The sequence below is a fragment of the Adiantum capillus-veneris genome, chromosome 8 (assembly GCF_014529385.1).
Source record: "Adiantum capillus-veneris isolate H3 chromosome 8, ASM1452938v2, whole genome shotgun sequence".
Classification (NCBI taxonomy): domain Eukaryota; kingdom Viridiplantae; phylum Streptophyta; class Polypodiopsida; order Polypodiales; family Pteridaceae; genus Adiantum; species Adiantum capillus-veneris.
In genome coordinates, this window is record NC_140938.1 from 53250921 (window position 1) to 53269855 (window position 18935).

The 18935-nt window shown below is 41.9% G+C and overlaps 1 pseudogene across 1 annotated transcript; it reads left to right on the forward strand.

The window, feature by feature from the left end:
* The first annotated feature begins 9041 nt into the window (after positions 1-9041).
* LOC147452145 (cyclin-U4-1-like) lies at positions 9042-15844 on the forward strand (annotated as a pseudogene). Its single transcript, XR_015188876.1, has 2 exons — positions 9042-10193; positions 15169-15844. The product of XR_015188876.1 is annotated as a cyclin-U4-1-like (transcript).
* The last annotated feature ends 3091 nt before the right edge of the window (positions 15845-18935 follow it).

The following is an 18935-nucleotide window of genomic DNA, read 5'->3' on the forward strand; positions in this document are numbered from 1 at the left end:
CCTCCCCATGTTGCCCTCATGGTGTGCCTGAAGCCTATTGGTTGGCCACCCAAGGGGTCCAATGATAATTTAGGATATTTAATTAATTGATTTTGCATTTATCAAGTCCTCTCTCTCAAAGGGGAAAGGGGGACACTTGTCCCAAGGCTACCCATGTTGCTTGTAATGGCTCCTGCTTGTGATTGGCTAGGCTTGGAGGGGTCCAATGAGCTTCAAGCATGAGCTACAAGGGGGGGTCGACCCAAGCAAGCTAGGGGGGTGCTTAGGGGGTATACTCACCCACACACACTCACAAACACTCTCATTGTGTACTATGCAAAGTGCAAGAACTCCCTCTCCTTCTCCAAGCAAGTAGAGGTTGAGAGCCTACACCAACACTCTTGGCTATGGAGTGCAAATCCATCCAAGAGCCATGCTTCAATGCTTGAGCTTGCCATCTATTTCTTCTTCATTACTATGCTATTATGTATGCTAGCACAAGAGTTATGATAAGTGAGGAACTAGCTCTTTCTCGTATGAAATGTTTCTTCTTCCTCTTCCCTACCCTCATTCCCTACTAGCTCTCTCCACCTTCAAAGGTGTTTGAGGTCTTGGGACTGAGGCTTGGTATAGTTAAAGATTTCTTCAAGTTTAGGTTATTCTATGATGGTGATGCATGAAGCTTTCCATCTTCATTGCTTCACCTAGGTCACAAGGAACACAAAGAATGTATTGTAACAAGTCTCTCTTTATGGGAGAAATCATAATACAAATGCCTATTGGAGGGGGGACCGGCTCCACATAAATCCGGTCCTCAACTGTTGTCATGTTCTCTAAATTCTCTCTCTTGCAAAAGTAATGTCCATGCCAAGTTAACTAATTGCTATAATTATGTTGCTATCTTCAATTATGTCTACCCGCTATGCTCACAAAATCATTTCTTGAAAGTACTCTCATTAAATTCCGCTACTCTTAAATTGAATAGGCAAATTCCATTACACCATAGGAGCTACAATAGAAGGATCAACACATCCTATCTCATGTGGCTCAAATGCAAAAGCCTTACCATGCTTTGAAAGCATTTCTTTGAAGCACTTTGTCTCCTCCTATGTTAGAAACTCCTCGCGACCAATCTGCAACTCTTGGAAAGATTCCTTTGTGAAGGTATGTCCAATCTTTTTAGGATTCCTCAAACTTGGTTGTAAAGAAGCCTGCTCAATCTTTTCCCTATTGTTGGGTGGTAAGGGTGAAGCTACTGGTTTCACCTTCTTTGCTACACTCTTGTTATTAGTTTCAACATGGACTTCTGGGCCAACTGTTAATTGGTTTACTTTAAAGGCTTCTATTACTTGATACATTTCCATAGAGTAAACTTCCACAACTTCATTTTCAAGATGCAAACTAGACCCCATTATAGCATCAAGCTTACCCATAGTATCTACAAAAGAAACTTGTTCACACAAACCCAAAACATTTTCAGTAGGCTCTGGCAACCCACTTTTTTTCATGCCTATTTGTACATTATGCACATATTTGCTGAGGCCAAGAACTTCTCCCAGAGTAAACTTAATCTTGCTATTCAAGATCCTTTCCTCCAAGACTTTCTTTAAATCTGTAGGCAACCTCAATATTAGACTGTAGTTTTTTTGTCGTACCTTTTGTTGGCTCTTTCTTGTTTCCTGTTGTAGACTCCTCCATGAGTACTTCAAGTGGAGATGCTCCTTGTGTCCAGGGTGTTTGGAAAGGCATTGAGTCACTTCCCCCACTTCTAGAAGCTCTTTTTGATGGTCCTTCATCATCATTCTCACGTCTGCGCTTCTCTTCTACAATAGCCTCATTTTGTTGGCATTTTGTAATGTAGGCATGCACTGACAATGAGTCCACTGGATCATTCCATTCTATTTCTAGACGTATGCAATCACCTGATTCATGCAAAATCTCTTTTGTAAGCTTTCTCTTTTTAGCTACTTGTATGACATTTGGCCAAATTTGACCATGATGGTCACTTACCTCTTCATCACTAAGATACTCAGTTTTTACTCCATAAGTAGCTGCCTCAACTGAAGAGGTGGCATGGTTATTTGCCATATCTTCAACTAAGGTTTGCATTTCCCCCTTCCCAAAGTTAGTTCTCAAGGGTAGACTTGTCTCTCTTAAGTGGATTTTACCAACCTTAAAAAAAACAACATCTTTTGACAAAGCATCACTAAAATCATCACAATCCCTTCTTACATGGTCTGTACTATCACACCAAATACATCTATTAACAAACCCTTCTTTGGGTTGTTGCCTTTGCCTAGGAAGTGGCCTTGACGGTTGGCCTTTTTCTTCAAGCTTTGCAAGCTTCACCTTCAAGTCACACATTCCCTTCACAAGCTCATCTAGCATGGACTCATCAAACTTAGGAGCGATAAAAGTAGGCTTTACCATTTTGTCAAAAGTTGAGGTGGAAGGACTTGTAGTGTTTACTACCATCTTGTCCCTTCTTCTTTGTCGTTTGGCAAGCAGTGAGACAGCACCTTCAACCTCATTCCAGTCGGTCTTTAGTCCTTGCTCAGCATCTTTATCTTTAAGAAGAAGCTCCAAATTTTCTTGAAACTCTTTACCTGCAGCTTGTAAGAAAAGATATGTTTTATCTGCATCTAGTGTGGCCCTTTTTGTCCTGGTAAGTTGTGCATAGCGCCGCTCAAATTCCCTAAGTAGCTTTGTTATTGATAGTCCTTGCTTTGACTCGACGACCCATTCTAAGAATGTCCTTTTAGTCACTCTCTCAGAGTCCTCCATGAGATATTCCTCTTTAAAGCTACTTTGAACTCTTTCTAATTTCTCCCATGCCCATCTTTAATTCCCCTAACATGTTCTCCAATTTCTGAAGCAACAACTAGCTCAAAGCTCCATCTCCTTCACATACTCGCGCAGATACTTGGTTACATCTTTTCCATTGAGCTGATCCATTCTATTGACGACCGCTTGTATGGCTTTGGTTGCTGAAATCTCCCTTCTTTCAGTGGCATGTTGTTGTTGCATGAACATTGCAAATGCTTGAAAAATTTGCATTGTTGCTGGGTCAAAATGCATACCCTGTTGCTCAACATGATCACCCATGGCTACCAAAAAACTCTCACCCTGGCAGATTCGCATCGGATTCACCAAAAATATGTCGAGAAATTTGCGGTCTTGCCAGGAAAGCACTGGGCTTTTGGTTGTGAGAGTTTGTGAGAGAACTCCAAAAACTATATGAAGGAGTTAAACCATAGATTCCATGAAGACTAGGGTTTGGAAGGAAGTGCAATCAAAGAAGCCCCACTCTTTCTCTCTTGCACTCACACACACAAAGAAAAAACACGAAAGAGAATATTAAAACAACACAAAGATAAAAACATTAACGCTATGGTCATATCGTATCATGGGTAATATGAAAGGGTTAATAGATGAGTTAATGGCGTTCAATATTTGTCGATCAAACAGGCTACGAATTGTTCTTTGGAATTGTAGTTTTGTGCTTACCATAATATATATGTTTTGTATAGTGATTGGGATTAATTGTGTGTAGAAATCCTCTTGGTTCATAGCAAGATAACTACACTTACGTCAAATGAAAAGTTATAGTCTATAAGAGATAGTATGATGGGATCCGGTGAAAGAAGTATTCATTGAGCCTTTTTGGGCCAAAGAGAAACACTATACGTTGTTGAAAGTGTATTTTACGGTTAATCCATATGTTAATTATAATAGATCGCACATAGTGGAAGTGATAGAAATTCTCATCATGTGGATTATTCATCTAGGATAGTATGTGAGAAATGTAGATATGAGAGAAGTGAAGAAATGAGAAGTTTTCCTCCCAAGCCCTATTCTTATCCGTAAGCAATAAGTATATTGCGGGTAGAGATGTACCTGTAGCAAGGAGAACCTAGAATTTGTAGAGAGAATGAATTTTTAAGAGTGAGAGAGATATGTTTGGTTAAGGAGACGAGATTAGATATATATATATATGTTGAATTAGAGATGGAAAAGAAAACAACAAGAAATCAATAAAATATCAATGTAGAACACATCTTTTGTAATCATGCTTGCAATAATGCATTAAAATAGGGGTATCTTTGAGAATCATGGAAGCTAGTGTCCCACTAGCATTTGGTTCCTTCCTAGTAGTTATTTAAAAGAAATATAAGAAAAATATGAAAAATACATAGAATATATATATATTGGAATTTACTCTAAATATAGGATCTAACTAGGGTGTGAGATAATAATGAGATAGTAGAAAGAAAGAATCAATTCTTTTTGCCCCAAGTTAAAGAGGCGAAGCTATTGACTCTTTTTCCATAGTACTTTTTTACGGTAAAGTAAGAATACCTTGAGATAAGAGGATGAGATAGAAAGCTTATCATTATACTTAGATATACATATGTTCATTATAGAAAACGTAATTATGTATCTAAAAAGTTACAAGATAACTCTTGTAGCATGTGTTCCCAATATGTACGTGTCACAACACGACAGCGTTTTCCCTATGGTAGGTCTTGAACAAATCCAAAGCTACACAATAAACTGTGAATAACAAGGTCTAAGAGTTCCATCCAAGCCGATGTCCACGGCTTATGCCAAACTGCTTCAAAGATTGGGTACAAAACCCTCTCTTAAGTTCCAATTTTTCGCACCTCGTCCCTTTTCAAACCGCTCCGCAACTCTTCAACTGCCAAGTCAATCCACACGCTCAAGGCCTCTTGCGAGCCGCCTACCGAAAGTCGATCTATATCGTTTTGATGGCCTTCCTTGGAACTTGTACACACCTTCCACAGCCAATCAAACTCCCTTAGATGCCTTTCAACCCAAAGCAATTTGAAGGTGCCTTTGAAGGTTCACAAGAAAACAAAGCAAAGAGGTTGGGCTTTGTGTAGTCGGCAGTGTTTAAAAAAAACGTTGGCAAGGGGTCTAGTCGGCGTACTCAACAGCCAAGGCGATGCAACATGTCGTCTGTTTCAAAACGTAGCAGAGTATTGTCGCCAAGGGGAGAGGGCCGGTCAAGGAAGCAACAGGTAGCATTCTAAAACGCACACAGGAGCAGCAGGAGAGGGTGTCTGACATACACCGTTTCAAGATGCCATCGGTTGAGAATGGCCCACCAAGGCAGCACATACTGGCAACGTTTTAAAACGCTGGTAGGTAAGGGGTCTTTGGCACCAACAAAATGTTGAAAACGCTAGCGTTTTAAAATGCTAGCGGTAGCACCTTAGAGAGAGATGGACAACGACAAAGGGAATGGGAGGAAACACTAGCAGTGAGGTTGGGGGGGAACGTTAAGGGCACCAAGCCTCAGTGTTTTAGAACGTCGATTGCAGCTTTGGAGGGCTGAGCGTTGGCGAGAGAAGTGTGTTCTTCTTCTCCTCTTAAGGGCTTCTCCTCCACCAAAGTTTCGCGCACGGAGCTGTACCAAGCGCTCTGATACCATGTCAAAGTCGACGATGCGGAAGCATAGAGACCAAGGGGGGGAGAGAGAGAGAGAGAGAGAGAGAGAGAGAGAGAGAGAGAGAGAGAGAGAGAGAGAGAGAGAGAGAGAGAGAGTCCTTAACCAATCAACCTTGGCAATGAATAACTGGATGTGTATACAATGGAGGCAAGGGGTTGCTTATATAGCAATCTCAGTAAATTGCCCTACCCAAGACTTTGACAAATAAGTAAAATAAATACTAAAATCCAAATTAAATAATGGGATCACATTGGGCAGTTCACTTGAGATGCCAAAACTTTAACATCTTCACTATCAACATTAGCCAAAGTTCTCTTCGCTACATACAAGTTTCAATTGTGCACATCCAACATCCTTCCAACCTTTTGCAAATTGGGGACATCTTGGTCCTGCATTGTATTTACAAGCAATGCTAAGCTGTTCCTTTTCATTACCAATCATTCATCTGATCTCGGGCATTTTACACTGGCGATGAAGCTGCTAAGTGTAGACATAAGGAAAGACTTCGCTTGTTGTTCTCTGTGAACCTTGCAATCTCAAAATACTCCAAAAGTCACTCCATGTTGATATTCTTGTGCTCTTGATTGTAAAATTTGGCTCTTTATAACACAAGCCCAACAATTTTGTGCCACTGCTGGCTGAATTTTCCTCTCTCCTAAACCAAATTGAGCTCGTTTCTCCTTCTTCCTAGCTCTGTACGACTGTTTCTTCTCAGCCTTATACCGCATGATTGTCTCGACCACCTGCTCAGGAACTACTACTTGAACAAATGAAATTTTGGGAGTCTCCTTTATAATGACAACCATGTTTGGAATTGTTTAGTAAGGAAAAAGATGCTCCCAATGTGTGTGTGTGTGTGTGTGTGTGAGAGTGAGAGAGAGAGTCTTTTTGTCATCCTATTGGTGAGCGAGCCCATCATAGGGCCTAGTGGGATACATGCTGCGATGTAGCTCATGCATGCCAAGAAAGAAACACATATACGTTCTTGACCTCCAAACCTTTTTCCGGAAAAATAGGAAGTTTTCCTCACTCATCAATTTTCAACTTGGACAAGCTATTTATCACTTTAAAAGTGGTTATCCATGGGCTTAAGCAATAGAACCATCTTACTATGCTTCCACCATTTGAAAACAACACTACATTTGGGGCCTAGATCCCATGCACTCAAAAGGTAGAGTCTCTCCCCCAATTTTGGGTTTTCAAAATTTTCTTTTCACATTTTTAAAAATGAAAAGTATTTTCTCTCTTTATTGTTTCTTATAGGGCAAAAAACTGACCTCAAACTTCCCCTAATGAACCTTTTTTCTATGGAATCTGTGTTTTTTTTCCAAATATCATTTTTTCAACACCCTTTTCTATGTGAAAATATAAAATGAAATAATTCCTAATGTTGCATTCAAGTGATATGCGTTTTTTTAATTCTAGTCTTTTTGAGGTCGAATAACTGCAACGTTCTGCTAGAGGTGCAAATCTGCGATTGAACTTGTTGTACCGCTCACAAGACTGAATTCAACCTCCTACAAGATCTTAGTTTCCCACTAAAAAGCAATTGGTAATGTTTTTCATTGTGTGTGTGTAAGTGTTGTTGGGGGGGGGAGGTTCACTCGTGGGTTCAAAAACATATGACTTTCTTTTGGGCCACTCAGTCGTTGCCATGGTGGAACAAATTGCCTTTCCACCGGGTCATTTGAACACAGCTTCACTCTCCCACAAGGATTTTGTTGTTAGGGTTTGCGTCAACATGGTACCCTCACAAAACTATCATAGGTAAAGGTAGATCAAGAAGCTAAGAGCATACATTTGAATCTATAAGCCCATTGGTGGGAATTCCAAGAAATCTTCTAGAGAGAGGCCGATACTGGTTTGAAGAGCCTAATGTAATAAGCTTGCAGATCTTTGTTGAAATAAATGGTTTGCTTACCCCTTATCTATCAGGCAAAGTTGCCTCATGTGTTTGATCCTTCATCACGGGTTATGGACAGGTGCCAAGGCCAAAAAGTTTGGTATTTTTTATGGGATTTTTTGTAGGTGTAATCTTCAAGAAGAAACTCTGGCTCACCTATTTATCAACTGTCCACACAACTCCCATTTTACTAAGGAATTATTTGGAGCCTGGGGTGATGGTTTGCTCCAGATTTCATGGAAGTCAATTCTGCTTGTGGGGGAATGTAAGTAGATGGATAATCCTTTGTGGACCTGTCTCAGGGATGCATACATCTAGCACATATGGAATGAGAGAAGCAAGACGATCTTTGGTAGCTCCCATCATACCAATCATGCACAATTAATGACCACCTTCCTTATCATCATGAGGGAGATCACATCCCATATCAAGAAGCCTCTCATTTAAGTATTAGTGAGATTCAAAAATCTCTTTGTTGGCAAAAATGGAGAAAGTGTACTTCGGCTATTTATGAGATGATGCCACATTGTATATGATTCATGAGTACATGGAATGGGTTAAGAAGCTTTAGGCCAATGTCCCTTTACTTCACTATTGTATCACAAGTAAGGATAGCCCCTATCCTACCTTAGAGGCACTTGTATCTCCGCACGAGCTTAGTGATCTCATCATCAAACGCTACCCTACGTTTCTCAACTCTGTCAAAATCGACAGAGTTAGAAAACCACAACTTCTACCCGCACTTCATGGAATGTTGCACAGGTCATGGCCGTTTGCTGAATTCAGGTGATCAAAGAAAATTTCCAAAATTGTTGACGAACAGTGGGGGTTCTATCCCCACTCGTGTGAATGCGCCCTGATTGAAGTAGGTATTGTTTTGGCGGCGAGTGAGAGGGGAAAAGCCCTGTTGTGGTGGGTACCTACCATTTTCAAAAGCAGCCATCAAAGGCCAGGAAGTAGCTGCAAGCAATGCACCCCACATGCGGCTCCCTCTCTCTCTCTCTCTCTCTCTCTCTCCACACACACACACAAGGAGCGGCTTTTTACCAGCCAGCCAGCCAAGCTACTGCTCTTCCGCACCCATATGATGCGGCCGTGACACACTACCTAGCCTATAACCTCTTTCATGTTCCCCCTCTATTCTCTCTCTTACACACACACATTACGGGCACTACCTATAACCTCCTTCAAGTTCCCCCTCTATTCTCTCTCTTACACACACACATTTACAGTCTCTGTCTACCAGTTCTCCCGCCGCCACTCTAATTCGCACTACCCCTCTCTCTCCTCTCTCTCTCACACCTTATAGCAGCAGCAAGATACATTGCTAGCTTTGCCTACCCGCCACCAGTTTCATGTGCGCCACCACAACCCACAGGCGAGTCTGTCTCCTCTCTCTTACTCACAGGCTCAAACACATTGACCCTTTTCTCTCTCTTAAACACACACACACACACACACACACACACGCATGAAACGACAAGAAGAAGTGCACATGAAAGCCCACATGGTTGCCTCAATCCCCAACACTTTCCAAAACATCACCAGGAGTGCGTGCGTGTGTCTATGTGTGTATGTAGGCTACCTAGAGAGAGAATTAAATGGCGCCCTTTATGCAATCTCTCAAGCATGAAATGCCTTTCAACTTCCAACTTCCGAGGCTTTCTCATTGGCTGGTCCTCCAGCCAACAATTGGGTCATTAATAATTTCTCCAGCATTTGGAAAGCTCTGTCTCTCTCTCTCTCTCAAATATCGTATATACATATACATAGTACTAGCACACAGCTTTCTCCTCTGCTGCTGTCGAGTTCTTGATAGAGCTGTGGAGAGGAGACAGACTTACCTCTTTCCCCACAGTCCATTGCATTTCCATCTCCTCTCTCCCTCTCTCTCTCTCTCTCTCTCTCTCTCTCTCTCTCACACACACACACACACACACAAAGTACACAGTTCTCTCCTTTGATCTCAGCCACTGCACCTGCCAATTTCGTCGGTCAGCGCTGCTGGACGTCGATTTCGCATCCCTGCTTTCTCAACTCCAGCAGCACATCATTCAACTACCTGCATTGCTCTCATTGCAATATTAAATCTGTTTTTAATTCTGCCCACATCCCCATCTCTGCATTGCTGCTATCGCTTTTGCCCTTTCATCAACGCCTACGCGCATCATATACATTCATCGGTATGCACATGCGTGCACACAGTCCCGCCGCTACTGCTTGCATTTTGTGCTTGTTGCTTGGAGCATAGAGGGGATGCCAATTGGGGAGCTTCTGCAGAAATTCGCCGAATCTGCAATGTGGCCATAGCAAATTCTCATAGCATCAATATCACATACTCCTGGCTGCGGGTAGGATTGGTGCAGAGCATCAGCAATATACCTGGAGATCGGGCGCGCCTTCTTCACGTTTCCATCTAACTGGTGAGAGTTCCAGGATGCGGGCGAGCGCGAAGCTTGATAGCGAAATGTCAGAAGATAGCCCAAGAGTGCTCATGGTGTTGTCATCTCTCTTGCAGAAGATGGTAACAGAGAATGACAAGCATGCAAGTGTGCTAGATGCCGATGCGGCGACGTCAAGCACGTTGGCCACGCATGCAACGACGATGATGCAAAGGCTAACTGTGTTCCATGGGCATAGGGCGCCGTCGATAAGCGTGGAACAGTATGTGGAGAGGATATTCAAGTATGCAAATTGTAGCCCTTCTTGCTTCGTGGTGGCATATGCATACTTGGACAGATTTATCCATCAACAGCCAGGCATCCCAATCACGTCGCTCAACGTGCACCGCCTCCTCATCACCAGCGTTATGGTCGCAGCCAAGTTTCTGGATGATTCGTAAGTGACATAAACTTATATATGCTCATGTCAATGCTCTCTGTCTCTGTAGCTTGAATCCAAATCTACAATGCTTGTGTCTATGTGCATGCCTCTGTTTTTATTTTTTATCTTTTGGGAATTCTTTCCACGGCGGGTCTCGTGCTGTGGTTTTTCCGATTGCGTCCTTGTCGCAATTAGCTATCAGATCAGGGTAACACTTGCCTGCATGATCAAGTGCTCGATACAAGTGGAAAATGCAGATACCTACGTGTTAAAGGGCAATACTATGGTCATTTGAGGCATGGAGCAATGCACTATGTGTGAATTTTGAGTCCTCTGCTGAATTGGACAATGTCTTGGGGATTTATGGCTTGAAAAGGCAATGTAAAGACAAGGCACATCAGTGGTTGCGTGGGCATGGGCCGGCCTAGGGCAAGACCCTACCACATGGCAGGCATGCAGTTTAGGGGCTTGGGTATAAACAAGAAGATTTAGAAATTTTCTCATGTAGGAAAACGGAGTCTTTCTTAGTGTTTTTCATACAATGCTTAACATCATGAGCTTCTCCTCAAGAGCGCCGCATACCTAGCTAGGTACGATTGGGGGCAGGGGACCGCCGGCCCGGTGGGGGGGCCTGTGGTCCCCTGCCCCCAATCGTACCTAGCTAGGTATGCGGTGCCTCTTGAGCAGAAGCTCATGATGTTGAGGTAAGTCACAATGTGGGAAATATATATTGTGAGAATTTGCCTACGAATTCTTGTGGTAGCCAAGGGCTACTTAAGGATGGGCTCGAGGATAGGTTGGGTGGAGATCCATAGGCATGTCCATACGCTCTCACATGCCACTTCTATTTATTTTGTTGAGTGATCCCCCGAATCATATGTTGGGCACCCATATGCAAACACATAATGTAGCTGATCATGTGGCCACTTCTTTGAAATGCGTGTGTTTTTTGATGAAGTTAGTGAATCCGTTTCCTTCTCTCGATTAAGGTCGACATCGGCAGCCCGCCAAATCCCTTGTGTGTATGGGAGCAGTAGAAAAATTCACATGTATCTTGGCCTCTACTTGCATTCTTTTCTTCATGTTGGAGTGGCATATACTTCTGACTAATTCTAGTTTAAAGTATGTAAATTGATCACCTTGAGTAGCCCATTATGCACCATCTCAAGTTAGTAAAAATTTGATACATTGCCTAATGACCTCTTCTTTTATTTGTCAAATCACTACAATCAGCTCATTGATGTAGCCCCCCTTTTGATAAGAATTCTCAAGCTAAAGGGTGCTTGTAGGCAGAGATTCATCATCAGATGGTAAGCACATCTTGTGCTCAAGCAGAGGAAGAGGAAGAAGCCAATGGCAATGAGGTGACTGTGGTAGAAAAGGACAATTGTAATGAGAGTGAAAAAAATTTGGGTTCTAAATACAAGCCTTAGTGAAGAAGGGAGTTAGGCGTACATTTGGATATTTTTTATCGGTTATACATCTTTTGAACCTACCTTAGCATGTGAAGCCATATTGAAATCTTTAGTGTTTCTTAGGTTTGTAAATGGCCCCTTCATTTTGCAGCATCACATGGCTTCTGTTCATTTCTATGCTTTAGAATGCCAACATGAGTCTTCACCTTGCTGTGTTCTTTTGCAGTCATCAGCAAAACATGTGTGTGAGCAAGTCTTATAGAGGATGGGTAGAAGTGAAGGTGCAAGGGCTGATCAGAGCCTAGAGGTGACTATGGTAGAAGGGGAATCATAAGAATGATGGCTTATGTTGTCCTCTTCTCTACAAGTCCTAGATAACTCAAGGGGCTCTTATGCAAGGGTTGCATACCTCCTATTTACATCCTCTTCAGCAATTTGGACGAGTCATTCTATGCAAAATCCTAGCCATGTGGTCTTGCCCACTGTCATCTTGCTACCCAAGAAAAAACTTCACAATGCATTAATCCATTGCAATTTTCAGAGCCTAGAGGTGACTATGGTAGAAGGGGAATCATAAGAATGATGGCTTATGTTGTCCTCTTTTCTACAAGTCCTAGATGACTCAAGGGACTCTTATGCAAGGGTTGCATACCTCCTATTTACATCCTCTTAAGCAATTTGGACGAGTCATTCTATGCAAAATCCTAGCCATGTGGTCTTGCCCGCTGTCATCTTGCTACCCAAGAAAAAACTTCACAGTGCATTAATCCATTGCGATTTTTCATGCCATTGCGATTTTCCGTGTATGTCACAAAAACATACACGAAAAAATTACAAAAATTTCAATGGCATGGAAAATTGCAAAGGATTAATGCATTGTGAAGTTTTTTCTTGTACAGCAAGATGACAGCTAGCAATTCCGTGTATGTCACAAAAAAATATACGAAAAAATCACAAAAATCGCAATGGCATGGAAAATTGCAAAGGATTAATGCATTATGAAGTTTTTTCTTTTGTAGCAAGATGACAGCTGGCAAGACCACATGGCTAGGATTTGGCATAGAATGACTTGTCCAAATTGCTAATTGAATGGAGACAACTACGCATTGTGTGCACACATGCACGTAAGCATGAAAGTTGAAAGGGTCGAACACTAGGCCATGGCCTTACCGGCTCAAATAAATCTTGAATGGAGCTTGGAAGTTGAGTGACAAATGTAGGGTCTTGTTTGAGAAGTCAAAATCTTTACTTTGTGAAGTGGGACAAATAGAATAGCATCAACATAGCCAAAGTAGCAGAGATAACTAGGCTCATGATGTGGTAATTAGTCTTGTTTACAGAAGAGATCTATGGTTTTGGTTTGTCTTTTTGAGCTCATGGAGTTATGCCTTCAACTTAGCCCCACTATGGCAACATATCTTCAGGTACGAATGGTGACGAGAACTAGAACGATCCATTGACATACAAGAGTACTACCACATTATGTATACAAAAGTAGAAAAACATGATTTCTTTTGTGCCTTGGAAGTGAATCTAGGATGTGTATATGCTCGCCATATCCACATTAAAATGTCCATAGTGCTTTTCACTTCTCCTTCATTGGTTTTGAGGAATTGCACACATACACGTCTAAAAGACATACCACATAGAATGGCATCAGGGGCTAATTCATTAAGGTTGCTTCAATGTTTTGATTGTGAGTGGTAGTTACTATTGTGTGAAGGCATTGCAGGGAAATGAGTTATTGTTGAATGAGAATGTGATTGCCTATGAATGAGAAATGGGAGAATGTGTATATAATAGGTGCCCCTCACACGTTGGGTAAATCATAAGGTTTCCATTGATTTGACTGACGTACATGACTTGTGCTCCCTCCCCCCCCCCCCCCGTTTCACAAGAAGTTTTGGACAAATTCTCACAATATTTTCCACATTGCAGTGCGGCTTACCTCCAACATCATGAGCTTCTGTGAGGGAGGCAGCGTATACCTAGCTAGGTACGATTGGGGGCAGGGACCGCCGGCCCGGTGGGGGGGCCAGTGGCCCCCCCCCTGCCCCCAATCGTACCTAGCTAGATGTGCGGTGCCTCTCGAGCATAAGCTCATGATGTTATGCATTGTATGAAAAACATTGAAAAAGAGTCCGTTTTCCTACATGAGAAAATTTCCAAATCTTCTTGTGGTTGAGGAAAGATTCTCTCTCTCTCTCTCTCTCTCTCTCTCTCTCTCTCTCTCTCTCTCTCTCTCTCTGTGTGTGTGTGTTGAGGAAAAATCTTTTTTTCAAACATAAAAAATAATTTTCTTGAATTTGCCAAGTTGAAATTTTAGAAAATTAGAATTTTTTTTCAAGATTTTACACTATTTTTCTCTATTTTCGGATGAAATTTTTCCTTTTTCCCTTGATCTCAACCAGCATTTTTGAAATTGAAAACAACATGATATCAAGCTACACATTCTCTCTCTCTCTCTCTCTCTCTCTCTCTCTCTCTCTCTCTCTCACACACACACACACACACACACACACACACACACGCGCGCGTATACATGCAAGGGAGGTGGGTGTAACTTTTGTTTATCCAGCTACAGTTAGTGGAAGGGAGAGGGGGTAACTCAAAACAGTTCACCCCGTCCTTGTGGGGTCCCCACATAATATCCTTGGCATGTCTATTTTCACTTGATTTGCATGTTAGAAAGTGGTTCTTTCCCCATACATTGATGTTTGATTGGTTACTTGACCATGTGCAAAAAGGTAGACCACACTATTTGGGGGAGAGAGAGAGAGAGAGAGAGAGAGAGAGAGAGAACGGGTGTGCATGTGCGTCTACGAGTAGGAATGTGCGTGTGTGATTGAATGAGAATGGAAAGTGGGTGTGACGTGTGTGTACGTGTATGTGTGCTTGTGTGTGGTAGAGGTGGATGAGAAATTGTATGTTGGTGTTATATGTGCTTTTGTTTTGGGCGAATTTGGTGTATCTATTTATCTATACTATATATAGTGGGGGGGGGATGATCCCCGTCCCTCCTTCCGGACACATGTCAGCACCTCTTGCTTCAGGCGAGTGTGCCCTGCAACTCCCCGACCACACAGGCGACACAAAGAGAGAGAGAGAGAGAGAGAGAGAGAGAGAGAGACGGCCGAAGCCAAACTATGTGTGATAATCATGGGAGACGATGTGTTGTGTGTGTTGGATTGAGTTGGACTATGGAGATATGAATGGGAAGTGGGTATTTGTGGGTGTGTATGTGCGTGAGTGTGGGTGTGGGTTGTAATTTAGGTGGGGGTAGTTGTGTGTGATAGAGAGAGAGAGAGAGATGAATGCAATTGTGTGTCACGTGTGTGTGTGTGTGTGTGTGTGTGTGTGAGAGAGAGAGAGAGAGAGAGAGATTGTATTTGTGTGTGTGGACCTTATATGTTGATTGAGAAGTGTTTCATGTATGTACTACCTATAGTGCGCAGGCATGAATGGGAAGTGGGTGATTGTGTGTGTATGCGCGTGCGTGTGGGGGGAGAGAGAGAGAGAGAGAGAGAGAGAGAGATGTTGATTGAGAAGTATGTACTACCTATATTATTGCGCAGGTACTACAACAACGCCTACTATGGGAAGGTGGGGGGGGGTGAGCACGCAAGAGATGAACCGGTTGGAGCTGGAGTTCCTCTTCAGGCTAGGCTTCCGCCTGCACGTCACCCTCCAAGTCTTCGATAGCTACTGCTCCCACTTGGAGCGAGAGCTGGCCGGCTACCGTGCAGTGGACAGGAGCCTGCCCACCACCTCAGATGAGCCCGCCCGTCGTGCTAAACCATCTTCCTCTTACCAACAACTCACCCACATTCTTGAGTCCGTCTCTTGACGTTTTCTGGTCACTGGGTCACTACTCTTGCTCTCTTATGCCCTTGCAAAGATATTGACACACGACTAGGCTACCACTTTGCCAATGTACAATGTAGCACACTTGTTATATGCCTCTCATGCTTGCATTGTGTGACCCCTTTATGCACATTTTGCCATTACATGAGTGTACTTGAGTTGACCTATTTTCTATCTTCTCACATGCACCACTTTGTGAAAAGAGGCATGGTTGGATATCTATTCGAAGAAACATTGCGATTTGTCTCCCACTGTACGAGCATCTTCCCAAGCCGACTTACTCGGTCGCTGACAATTTGTGTCCGCTAGGCTGTCTCATGTATATATCCATGGAAGCGAGCACCTTGTGTTCTTGGTGAGATAATGAAGACTATGTGCATTTATCAAGATCTCTCTCTCTCTCTCTCTCTCTCTCTCTCTCTCTCTCTCTCTCTCTCTCTATGTGTGTGTGTGTGTGTGTGTGTGTGTGTGTGTGTGGTGTGGCTCTCTTGTGTATAAGTGACACCGGCACGACTTGAGGAATGGAGAGGTCAAAGTTGATGATACAGACTTTAAGGTGTCGTCAAATTCAAGAACATGATCGGTCTTCTACAATCTACTACGTCTTATCTCGAGGTGTGACTCGAACTCTGACTGCCACCACCCGATATCCACTTTTGCAAGGATACTTAAAAGCATTTCAACTCTTCTTTGCCCCGTTTATCGTACTAGTACGGCCGATGGGCCTCTCTCTCTCTCTCTCTCTCTCTCTCTCTCTCTCTCTCTCTGATCGTTGTGTGCTCGGAGGTTGCAGGGGACACTGCCGGTTGAAGCTCTTGTTGACACGTGTCCGAGGGAGGGGCCGGAACCTCTTCCCCCATTATAGTTGTATAGATTCAAGTGGACACCATGATAGAATTTAGCCTTCAAATCACCTCAGAGTTAGTGGCTAGGAATAGAAGCAATTAAAGTGATTGAACTCTTTAATTCTGTGAATATGTATCCTTTAGCTTAATAAAATAAATGATTTATTTGCTCATTTGTAATGTTCTTCCTTTGCTACTCATGCTTTGCACTCCATTTTCTACCCCGGCTATGGTGAGCACCCCAAGCAGACATAATGTTGATTAGGAGTGTAGAGGAAGGAAAATGCTCTTTTGCACTTTTTTATGTATCACATATAGGGTCAAATTTTGCACACTTTGAGAGAGATTTCAGTTTTCCATTTCTTCCTCTTCGAATGTCAAAAGATACTTGATTCATTTGCATCATGGCTTCGAGCTTCTACGATCCTATGGCGTCGTCAACTCAAAGCCTTTGTGGAAATTAAACAAGTTTGATGAGAGAAATTTTCACAAATGGCAAGCAAAACTCATGTTCCACCTTATAAGAAATAATTTGTGGAGTCTCATGAATCAAAAGGAACAACTTCCATTGGCTCAAGAAGCTGAATTGGAGTGGGTTAAATGGGCCCATAAGACATTTTGTAATCATTGGACGTGTACTTAACGACGTACAACTCACATCAATAGTGTGCAAAGCAGGGCTAGAAAAATACATTTTTCCTAACCGATCAAAATAAGGGGAAATTTGAAATTCTCCCGGCTTTTAGGTCAAAATTTGACGCTTCTGCCAGTAATTACACTAAAACTTGTGTAAACTTGTCGATTTTTTTAACAACAAGTTCAAAATCTAACCGGGATTTTATCATTTCAGCCGGTTAAAATACACTAGACCCCGGATTTTTTCTAACAGTGGTGCAAAATCTTATGTTACCACTTGTTGTGATTAATGCCAAGTTGAAGAAGATAATGTTATTGTTGCCTCTTTAAGAGTGTACATGATCTACCTGAATATCAGAATACAGGATCAAGGTAAAAATAAGATCAAGTGTTCTATATGTAGCATACTAGCCATTTGAAAGAGATTTTTTTTACAAAAACAAAGAGAAAGCCAATTGAGTAAGAGATGAATAGGTGTTGGGGTAAAGGCCTCTTATCGTCTATCCATAACTAACCATTAACTCTACTCTTCATCTACCTAATAAAAATGACACACACTATTCTTTGGGTGTTCTGTTTTCTTCCAATTGCTCTCTTCTTCTTCTTGCCCTTCCCAAACCCATGCATGGGCACATGCTGCGTCCTTCAACTCGCATCAAAGCATGATAGAGACAGGGCCTTGGCTTCTCGACACCCTCTCCTCCCCTCATGTGTGGGATATATGGTCGTAGCTTTGGAAGAAATGAAGAAGTTGAAACTAAAAGAATCTATCCAAATACAAAAATGTTAGCTTGAAGGTTTGGGAGAATATGAAACCCTATAGAACTATAGAAGGAAGGTAAGGTGCATTGTTTTGAAAACATAAACAAAAGAGAAGCTTGAAAAGAAAATTGAAGCTTGAAATCTTAGCTTCTGAGATGAGATGAGAAAAAATTATTTTCTTGAAGCCTTTCTTGGTTTTTTTGGAGAAGGGGGAAGTTGAACCTTAGAAAGGCTTTGAGCTTGCGAAGGTTTCAAAAAGCTTGAACTTCAACAAATTAAGGTTTTTGTGCAAGATCTCAAAGAGAGAAGTTTTGTGTTTCATTTCGTGTGCATACGCATATACACACATAAGTTTGTGTGTCAACTTAGACATCGATGACCTCACATTGGCGATTTTTGGCATGAAAGTATGTAGCATGCGCGTGTACACTTTTACTCTATGTTTGTCTCATGTGTAAAAGAGAATTGTATATCCATAGCCGAGCTACCCTATTGATGGAGAAAAAGATACCGTGCACACACTCATACACCCTCGCATCTTAACAAAACACAAGGAATATTACGAGATTGGTACCCTCCTGTTGTATATGATTAGCATTACAATTAGGATAGCTAGTGTGTAATGGTTAATTATGGTGTTGTCTTTTATTTTTACTAATAGTGATTTGAGGTTGTCTTTTATCTGACAACATAATTGGCAGAGAAGGATGCATAAATCACACAGATTCTTCAAGTATCCCAAATGCCTCTAGTGTCACAAGCAAGAATGGAACAAAGTCTTAATCATCTTAGCTAAGAAGTTCAACTTAATACAAGGAGAAAATCCCTTGTCTATTCAAGGGATGCACCTAATTCACCTGGTCGTCCATCTAGAGCTAGTCATTGCATCAGACTCAGATGTAACTTCATCCTCTCAATGCTCGGTTTGCTAAAAAAACTTTGATAGATGGAGTGGTTTCTACCTATTGATGTGTGGCCACTATTACCATCACGTGAGTGTAGCAAAAGGAGGTATTTAATTTTATTTATCCTTACATTTTCACATACAAAAGGGTATTGTCAAATGGAAATGGAAAAAAATTTTACAGATTGAATAAAAAAAGGGTGTTTTCATTTGTCAAAAATTCACAGATAAGGAGTTTTAGAAATAGTCCATCATAAAGAAGGGTATCGTCAAATGGAAATGGGAAAAAAATTTACAGATTGAATTAAAAAAGGGTGTATTTTATTTGTCA